Below are 10634 nucleotides of genomic sequence, written 5' to 3'. Positions count from 1 at the left end.
GGATAAGAGGCAGATCACCGGAGCCCGGGTGGAGTGAGGGCAGCCTGGGGGATGAGACTTGGGGTGGGGTGGGGCAGGCTTCTCAGAGAAGGCTACGCGAACATAAAAAGGACCCTTCATGGCCCTCTGCCTGGGCCCAAGATCCAGGCTTCCAGTGCTGTTCAGCCCCTGAGCTCCCTCTACCGGGACCCAGCTCCGATGGCACCCTGGTCAATTTAGGGGACGCAAGAATAGCTACTGTAGGGCAGGGGCAGCCCCGAGCTCAGAGCACCCATCACTGATCCCTCAGGGCTTAACGGTACGAGGATTTCTTCCAGCCCCCTGTCCCTGTGACTGGTCCCTCGTCAGGATCCCCAGGGCAGCTGCAGCACTGGGGTAGAGAGCAGCCGAGGGCAGAGGGCACACCCCGTCTACAGCTTGACGATGGCCTGGAAAGGAGGCCCCGCCCCGCCCTCCATAGGACCAGCCAACGCTAGCACAGGTCAGGGAGTCAGTCCTGCCATTCATCAGCTGTACAGTCTTGGCCAAGTCACTTCACGTCTCAGGCTCAATTTTCTTATAAGAATGGGGAGAAGAAGTCTTGCCTTACTGGGCAATTGGCAGTTGTGACATTTTGGGCTCAGAGCTGGGACAGATTCAAGGTAAAGCCAAGGAAGCCAAAACTTTGGGATTTCTCACTTGTACAGTCTCCTTCCAAAGCCCTGGCAATTCATACTTTGCATTATTTTCCTCAAGAGGCTCCGCTAAGTCATACAAGCTTCAGGTTTCACAAATCCTGGGACTTGAAAGGCAGTTGTTCCCCTTCCTGGTCCACTCCATCCTCAATCCTCTCAGTCACTTCCGCGCCCAGGAGAGTGGCCCTGTCTGGCCGGGCAGAGCTGAAATGAGCCCCGAGCAAGGCCTCGTCCCAGATGGAAGGCCTGGGTGCAATCACCTTCCCTGAGATGTTGACCCTGGGCCTGGCCCCATCCCTGAGCTGGGCTTAGTGCCTACGGCTCCCCATCCTTCGCTCACAGCAGTTAACCCAACCCGGGACCCCCTTGAATGAATTCCCTGGATTCTCAGAAGTTGGGCTGACTCTGGGCACTGTGTCCCAGTCCTGGCGGGGCCTTTGCTCCAAAAATTATGAACTCCTCGAGAAGCTAGTTCTAGGGCGGTGCTAGGCAACCCTGGCGCTCAGGAATGGGCCTTCAGGAAGACAAAAGCAACTTGGCTGAGCTTCTCCATTAGTACCCGTTTCCCTAAGGAGCCTTGGAGGGAGTGGGGACACAGGACTCCCTCCTCAGTGTCTGGGAGATGGATGGGGCTGATTTTTTCCACGATTCCTCCCCATAAATCTGATTCGGCCCCTCAGCTGTCTAGGCCGGTCTCCATGGAGGTGCGTGGTAGTGATGAATGGGCTGCCTGACTAATGTGACTGGGGATGGCAGGGACTTGGGGAGGGGCTCTGCTCTGATGGATGGTCCTCACGAGGGCATATTGCATTAGACACCCATAATGCGATCAGCAGGGCCATTGTAATACCAATTTGTAGCTCCTCCTCACCAGGGCGGGGCAGAGGAGCTGGGAGATTAAGGAGGATGTCAGGACTTTTGAGACACCTTGGGGGGAATTTCAAGAGGGGGCAAGATTTCCTTGTTGAGGGCTATTATTACTAGGGAAATAATATGGAACCAAAGAAAATGCAGACTGGAAAAGCGAGAGGGGAAGTGAGGCCCAGAGAGAAGCTGTGACCTGTCCAAGGTCACTTCTGGAACCAGAGGGAAGAGCTGGACTTGGCACTTGAGTCTCCGGCTTTCTGTGTCAGGGTAGACAGAGATGCAGGAGGGAATGGGACTAGGAGAGGAGATACAATGTTAACTCTGGCCTCCCAGCTGCTCTCCTGAAAGGAGGGAAGCCAATGGCTGCTTCCATTCAAAAAGGAGGTGGTCTGGCGTGGGTTCCCACAGGGGCCCCGAGATGGCACTCACGCCAGACCACCCACGGTCTTGCTACCCCACCTACCCACATTAGTTCTGATCTCTGTGTCTTTCTCCTGTCATTTTAAAGTGGTCTTCTAAACACTGCACTGTCTCCAATCTTTCCTCTAGGTCACCAGAGGGGACCTTTTAAAGCAAATGTTCTTTCTCCTTAAAAGCTGTCAGCAGCTCCCTGTTGCCCTCAGGATGGGGCCCGGGCTGTCACTCTGACTCCAGCCCCTCCCCCAGCCTCAGCTCTGGGGCTCCCTCCAACTCACCCAGCCTCTTCTGTGGCAAAAGCGTGACATACACTTTTACACTTCTAGGTCCTTTATTTGGACTTTAGGGGCAGGAAACTGATCATCATATGCGTCAGTTCCTGTATATTTCAGTCAGTGCAGGCTTCACTCATTTCCCTTTCCCCTTTGACCCCCAGCCCTAGTCTTGATCCCCCGCCCTGACCTCCAGACCCGCAATCCATCGTGGTGGTATATGCGCAGGTGATGTGTGTGCATCTTTGAAAATAGTGCTATCTTTGGTATGTATGCATTTTTAACTAACATAAAAGATCTTGCAGTATAGACCTTGTTTGTTTTGGGTTTTTAAACATGTAGCACTGTCTTTGATATCTGTTTATGTTGCTTTATGTACTTCTAGTTTGTCACTCTGACTGCTGTAAAATATTCCAAAATATGTATCTACCACATTTTACCCCGGACACCTAGATTTCCTCCAACTCCCTATTTCTACAAACATTATGCAGTGAATGTCATTTTCTCTGGGCGTTTAACCAGGAATGAGCCTACAGGGTCCTACGGGAGGTGCATTTTTAAGTTAAAAGTTCTGCTGTGTGACTCCAGAAAGGCTGCACTGGTCCACATTCATCAGCTGTGAACAAAGATGCCTGGTTCCCCTCATCGTAAACAACACTTGCATTATTCCACTTTCTAATTTTGCCAGTCTGATCGGTATAAAGTAACCTAAGCCTGTACACATACCAGTTACCACTGTTTTGAATAGCCTTCTGCTTTAAATATCCTCCTCTCATTGACTGGTAAACTCCTACTTATCTTTTTCTTTTGTTTTTTAAATGAATTTATTTATTTATTTATTTATGGTTGTGTTGGGTCTTCGTTGCTGCACGTGGGCTTCCTCTAGTTGTGGCGAGTAGGGTCGTTGTGGTGTGCGGGCTTCTCTTGCAGTGGCTTCTCTTGTTTCAGAGCACAGGCTCTAGGCATGTGGGCTTCAGTAGTTGTGGCACGCGGGCTCTAGAGCGCAGGCTCAGTAGTTGTGGTGCACGGGCTTAGTTACTCTGCGGCATGTGGGATCTTCCCGGACCAGGGCTCGAACCCATGTCCCCTGCATTGGCAGGCGGATTCTTAACCACTGCGCCACCAGGGATGTCCCTCCTAATTATCTTTTAAAACCCAATTCAAGTATCATATTATTTGTTTGGAGTTTTCCAGTTTGTTACCCTTTCCTTGGTGCTCCAGAACATTCTGTACATTGTACCCAAACGTTTATCATCTCACTGTAATCCTTTCTCTCTTTCTCATTCACACACCACCCTCTACCTTGGCCATCAAGGCAGATGTGGTTCCTGCCTTTTGGAACCATTGGAAAGAGGGAGGAAGAAGAGTGAAGGAGGGGTGGGCTATATCAGTGGGAACTGGGAAATCAGGCAATTCACAACATGCTCGTTTTTCTTAATAGATTAAAATTATATCAAGTACAGAAACTGTGCACTCTTGCTCTTCATGGTCCCAGTGTCTGTGCTCTCAAAAAGTGTTTTCTCTGAATAAGTCCTGTCTTATGTACTCCAGGACCTCACTCACTTCAAGCAACTTTATTCTAGCCATTTCTAAACATTTCTTTCCTTCTGCCTGTGACCAAGCCAATATCTCTCTTAGCCTGAAAAGACTTTCCCTTGATGCCAATAAACTCTGGGCTGATACCTTATAAAGCATGCATTGGAAAGAACATGACTGTCAGAATTAAAAGACCTTGAAGAACTCAATCTTTCCAGGTCTCCAGTTTACTGATCTGTACATCAGAGGTAAATTAGTTGTGAGGATTACATTCACCATTGGACAGCACTCTGTGCCCAATCTCTTTCCTTCATCAAGCTTCTGAAGGATATGTCCCAAACTGAATTCCTCATCTTCCCTAAAACCAACCCTCCAGCAACCCTGTCATTTTTTTACAATAAATCAAGGAGACATTAACTTGACATCTCCCACCTCCCTGGCTGTTTAGTCAACCAAAGTCAATTTGTTCACCTTCCATGTGGGTTCCTGAATCTACTCCTCATCTCTGTCCCCATTTCCACTGTCCTCGGAGTAGAGGAATCTTCAGGATGGTTAAGAGTTTGTTTAGAGACAATATATACAAACTAAGTCTGCTGTTAACCTATTTTCTCAGGTTACTTCCCACCCTAACTGCTTCTCCCCATCCACACTCATCTGATGGCTCATAGGAATCACAAACCTCAATGACCAGCACTCTAGCTACTTCCACCTACCCCAGATGAAGTTAATTTTACAAGTTATGTCAAGGAACAGATAACCCTTGATACACTAAAGCAAAAAAAAAAAAAAGATCTCTCTCAAAAAAAAATTCTTCCTGAGTACCAAAACAAACATTTTGAAGGCAGCACAAACACAGTGTTAGTACAGACGAATCTTACTTATGAATATTTATACAAAAATCCTAAATTAGGTGCTACTAAATAAAATTCAGAAGTTCATCAAAATAATAATACATCATGACCAATTTATGGTTGAACCCATAAATGAACCAAAAAGATGTTCCAACATTAGGACTTCACTATATGAATAGGTGAAGGAAAATGCTGAAAAAAGCATTTAGTAAAGTTCAACACTAATTTTCTTGTAAAAGCTAATAGTAAGCTAAGAATAGAAGAAAACTCCCTCAACTTTATAAGCCTATAGCAAACCTCATATTTAATAACTAAACATTAGAAGCATTTTGATTAAAGAAAAGAGACAAATTCTTACCATTACCACTAATATTCAACACTGTCTGGTTGTCTTAGCTAATTAAATGAAGAAAAAAATCAGACATGCAAGGTAAATAAAAATTATGAGTATAAATACTCTTATAAATACTCTCGCTTCCTGGGTCAATCTTGGTAACATATATTTTTCTAGAAGCATCAGCCATCTTTCTTTAGGTTTATGGACTTATTTCCACAAAATTACATAGATTATTCTCAACATTACCTATATTTAAACTATTATTTAAACTTCCTTTTCTGTGGTAGTTTCCATTTTCTGATTCCTAATCTTGTTTAGAAATCAAGATAGTATCTGTACTTTTTTACATTGTTTTTCTTTGATTAGGTTTGCTTAGTGATTTGTGTGTTTCATTCCCCCACCAATAAACAGTTTTTGATTTACAAAGGAATGGGAAATTGTCATTATCTACAGATATTAGGACTGCCTACAATAGCATATCCCAGAGAATCAACTGAAAACCTATTTGATCTAATATAAGCATGCAGTAACTTGTTCAGACACATGACAAATATATAATCAATAGCTTTCTTGAATGTTAGCATTAATAAAATTGAAATTTTAACTTAAAATATGTAATGAATAATATGAATATTCATGTGGATTTATGTGAGTAATGCAAATAATGTGAATTCATGAATAATGCAATAGTTACAGGAAGAAAACCTAAAACTTTATGTAAGACATAAAAGAAGACTTAAACAGAGACTCACCATGTTGGGAGTCAGTTTCTCCAAAATTGAATAAATTCAGTGTAATCCCAATCAAAATCCCCATGGGATTTAAAAAAATAAAACTTCACAAAATAATTCTAAAGCTCATCTGTGAGAATAAACATACAAGAAGAGCCAAGAAATTTTTGGAGAAGGTCAGTGATGGAAGACTTTCCCTACTAGATATCAGAACATATTTTAAGTTTACAAAAACTAAAATGTTTCCTATTGGCACAGAAATAGACAAATAGACCAGTAGAATATTGAGTCTAGGAATAGACCCATGCATTGCAAATCAGTGAGAAAAGGATTGACCAATACTATGTGTTTCAGACCTTCAGATAGCCATTTGAGAGAAAAAAAAAAAGGTAAGATCAGCATCTTATATAACCGCAAAATAAAGTCCAGAAAGGTTGAATATCTAAATGTAAAACAAAACTATTTTTATAATATGGGGGTGGGTGGTGGGTAGGAAAGCCTTTCTAGGTTAAAGGAAAGGACTGACAAACTATATCAAATTTCAAAATTCTGTATGAGGAAAGCTAGTATAAACAATTAAAAATAGACGAAAGTGAGCGTATGGGTTAACAATTCTGAAACTGTGTACTGGGGTTGAATAAATAAGTAAATGGCTGGTAGATGGCGGGAGCCAGGTTCTCACTGAACCTTTGTCCAGTGATATATGTATCATACCATACACACATATACACATAGATGTATAGATACAGGAACAATTATAGATATGTGTGTATATATGGGTTATCATACATAATAAAGTATGTAGCTGTGAATGCTGAGAGCCAAAAAGATGACATCTCCATAGCAATGAGCACACCAAGCACCCAGATCTTGGTTTCTAAATATCATTCTCTCATAAAAGGAACCAGGGCTCCATGAAGAACTGGTTAATTCTAGGGCTGGAACATGGAAAGGACAAGATAATCTTAAAACATCGTGTAGTTTTATAAAGCAAGGAAATGTTTTTAACAAAAGAATGGGGGTTTATCAAAGGTACGCTGGAGCCAACCTGAAAGAGCTCCCAATTACCAAACGTGGAATAATCTGAGCAATAAAAGAAATAATATAGCACTGGATTATAACACAAAAGATAAAATAAATATATAAATCCAAAGGATAGATATATAATCAATGGAACAGCACTGAGAGTCTAGAAATAAACTCATGCATCTACAGTCAATTGATTTTAACAAGGGTGCCAAGACTATTCCATGGGAAAAGAATAGTCTTTTCAACAAATGTGATGGGACAACTGGATATCCACATGTAGAAGAATGAACTTGGACCCCCTAACTTATACCACATAAAAAAATCCAAATCAAAATGGATCATCAAAAACCTAAATATAAGAGCTAAAATTAAAACATTCTTGGAATAAAGGCATAAATTTTCATGACTTTGGACTAAGCAAGAGTTTCTCTTTTTTCCCAATGTATAAGAATCAATTTTCTTTTCTTTTTTAAAAAACTTTTTATTTTATATTGGAGTATAGTTGATTAACAATGTTGTGATAGTTTCAGGTATACAGCAAAGTGATTCAGTTATACATATACATGTATCCATTCTTTTTCAAATTCCTTTCCCATTCAGGTTGTTACATAATATTGAGCAGGGTTCCCTGTGCTATACAATAGGTCCTTATTGGTTATCTGTTTTAAACATAGCAGTGTGTACATGTCAATCCCAAACTCCCTAACTTCCCCCCCCACCCACCCTTCCCCCCAGTAACCATAAGTTCATTCTCTAAGTCTGTAAGTCTGTTTCTATTTTGTAAATAAGTTCATTTGTATCATTTCTTTTTGGATTCCGCATATAAGTGATATCATACGATATTTCTCTTTCTCAGTCTGAGAAAGAGAAATACTTTTTCACTCAGTATGACAATCTCTTGGTCCATGCATGTTGCTGCAAATGGCATTATTTCATTCTTTTTAATGGCCATTGTATATATGTACCATGTCTTCTTTATCCATTCCTCTGTCAAAGGACATTTAGGTTGCTTCCATGTCTTGGCTATTGTAAACAGTGCTGCAATGAACATTGGTGTGCATGTATCCTTTTGGACCATGTTTTTATCCAGATATATGCCCAGGAGTGGGGTTGCAGGATCAGACTTCGAATAACCAAAGCAATCTCGAGAAAGAAAAACAGAGCTGAAGGAATCAGGCTCCCTTACTTCAGACTATACCTACAAAGCTATAGTCATCAAAACAGTATGGTACTGGCACAAAAATAGAAATATAGATCAATGGAACAGGATAGAAAGCCCAGAAATAAACCCAAGCACCTATGGTCAATTAATCTACGACAAAGGAGGAGGCAAGACTGTACAATGGGGGAAAGACAGTCTCTTCAATAAATGGTGCTGGGAAAACTGGATAGCTACATGTAAAAAAATGAAATTAGAACATTCTTTAACACCATACACAAAGATAAGCTCAAAATGGATTAAAGACCTAAATGTCAGACTGGACACTATAAAACTCTTAGATGAAAACATAGGCAGAACCCTTTCTGACATAAATCACAGCAATATCTTTTTTGAGCTGTCTCCCAGAGTAATGGAAATGAAATCAAAAACAAATGGAACCTAATTAAACTCCAAAGCTTTTGCACAGCAAAGGAAACCATAAACAAAACGAAAAGACAACCCACAGACTGGGAGAAAATATTTGCAAATGATGTGACCAACAAAGAATTAGTTTCCAAAATTTACAAACATCTCATGTGGCTTAATATCATCAAAACAACCAACCCAATCGAAAAATGGGCGGAAGATCTAAATAGACGTTTCTCCAAAGAAGACATACAGATGGTAAAGAGGCACATGAAAAGATGTTCAACATTGCTAATTATTAGAGAAATGCAGATCAAAACTACAATGAGATATCACCTCACACCAGTCAAAATGGCTATCATCAAAAAATCCACAAAAAATAAATGCTGGAGAGGGTGTGGAGAGAAGGGAACCCTCCTGCACTGTTGGTGGGAATGTAAATTGGTACAGCCACTATGGAGAACAGTATGGAGGTTCCTTAAAAAACTAAAAATAAGCAACAGTTTCTTAGACTGTTAGCTATCACACAAAAAGCACAAGCAACAACAAAAACAAAAGATAAATTTGGACTTCATCAAAATTTAAAACTTTTTTGCATCAAATGAGTTTTTCCATTGAATGATTTGCAATATGATAAGGGTCTAGTACCCAGAATATATGAAAAACTCTTATAACTCAAAAACAAAAGACAAATGACCCAATTTTAAAAGGAACAAAGAAATAGACATTTCTCCAAAGATAATATACAAATGACTAATAAGCACATGGAAAGATTCTCAACGTCGTTAGTCATTAGGGAAATGAACATTAAAACTGCAATGAGATAGCACTTCATACCCACCAGGATGGCAATTATTTAAAAAAAAAAAAAAAAACCAAACCAGAAAATAGCAAGTGTTGGCAAAGATGTGATGAAATTTGAACCCTCATACATTCCTGGTGGGACTGTAAATAATGCTGCCACTTTGGAAAACAGTTTGGCAGTTCCTCAAAAAGTTAAACATAGAGACCTAGCAGTTCGTCTAGGTATGGACCTAGAGAATTAAAAACACATGTTCAAACAAAATTGTACACTAATGATCATAACGGCATTGTTCATAATAACCCCAAAGTGGAAACAAGTTATTTGTTCATTTTTTGGACTTATCGTCCATTCGTTGATGCACAAAAGTCCATCAACAGATGAATGGATAAACAAAATGTGGTATATCTATACAATGGAATATTATTTAGTCATAAAGGGAATGAAGTATTGATACATGCTACAACATGGATAAACCTTGAAAACATTATGCTAAGTGAAAGAAACCAGACACAAAAGGACACATATTACTATTCCATTTATATGAAATGTCCAGAATGGGCAAATTAATAGAGAAAGAAAGTAGATTCAGGGGATAGGGAAAGAGGGGAATTGGAAGTGATTGTTAATAAATACAGCATTTCTTTTGGGGTGATGGAAATATTCTGAAACTAGACAGTGATGGCTGCACAACATTGGGAGAATACAAACATACATTGAATTGTACACTTTGAAATGGTGAATTTTATGTTGTGTGAATTATATCACAACAAGAAGTTACAAAAAATAAAAAAAGCCTAAAACTGGTGCAAAAACTTGTACATGAGTTCACACTGATATAAATAAATGATTTAAATTAATACATGAGGATGAAGAGACAAAAATTCCTTTTAGAAGAATTCCAAAGAATTTATTTAGATACCCTTTCTAGAAGGTAAAGCTTAACACCCCACCTCTCCCTGTCACCATCTTAAGTGTGGGCTGTAATTAGTGACTTGCTTCTAATAGAATATGGAAAGGGATAAATAGTAACTTTACTGTGGGGAAACCTAGCAGGCACTGCCTTACCCAAGTGATCAAGGTTCACATCATTAGTGATGTCACATGGACATCATGTAACCTCTGACATATAATGGGAAGAACACTTCAGCTGTGTGGTATTCGCTCAAAAGACCCATAACCCCAGTCTAATCAAGAGAAAAACATCAGAGGAACACAAACTGAAGGATGTTCTAACAAAATACTTGACCAGTACTCCTCAAAGCGGTTAAGGACATGAAAGACAAGACTGAGAAACTGTCACGGACCAGAGGAGACTAAGGAACTCTGTTGGTTTTAAAAATTTTCACAAATGCACATGGTAATATGTTAATGGAGGAATCTGGGTGAGGGATATAGAACTCTGTACCACTTTGCAACTTTTCTGTAAACTTAAAATTATTCAAAAATTAAGTTTAAAAAATGAGTGAAAGTCTGGGAGAAAATATTTGCTCATATATAACAAACAAAAAGGTAATTAGCATCAATTGGATCAGTGGGTTGAGGATATTA

This window comes from Balaenoptera musculus, chromosome 13 (assembly GCF_009873245.2).
Source record: "Balaenoptera musculus isolate JJ_BM4_2016_0621 chromosome 13, mBalMus1.pri.v3, whole genome shotgun sequence".
Lineage (NCBI taxonomy): Eukaryota > Metazoa > Chordata > Mammalia > Artiodactyla > Balaenopteridae > Balaenoptera > Balaenoptera musculus.
Note: the sequence above shows the minus strand (reverse complement) of the source record.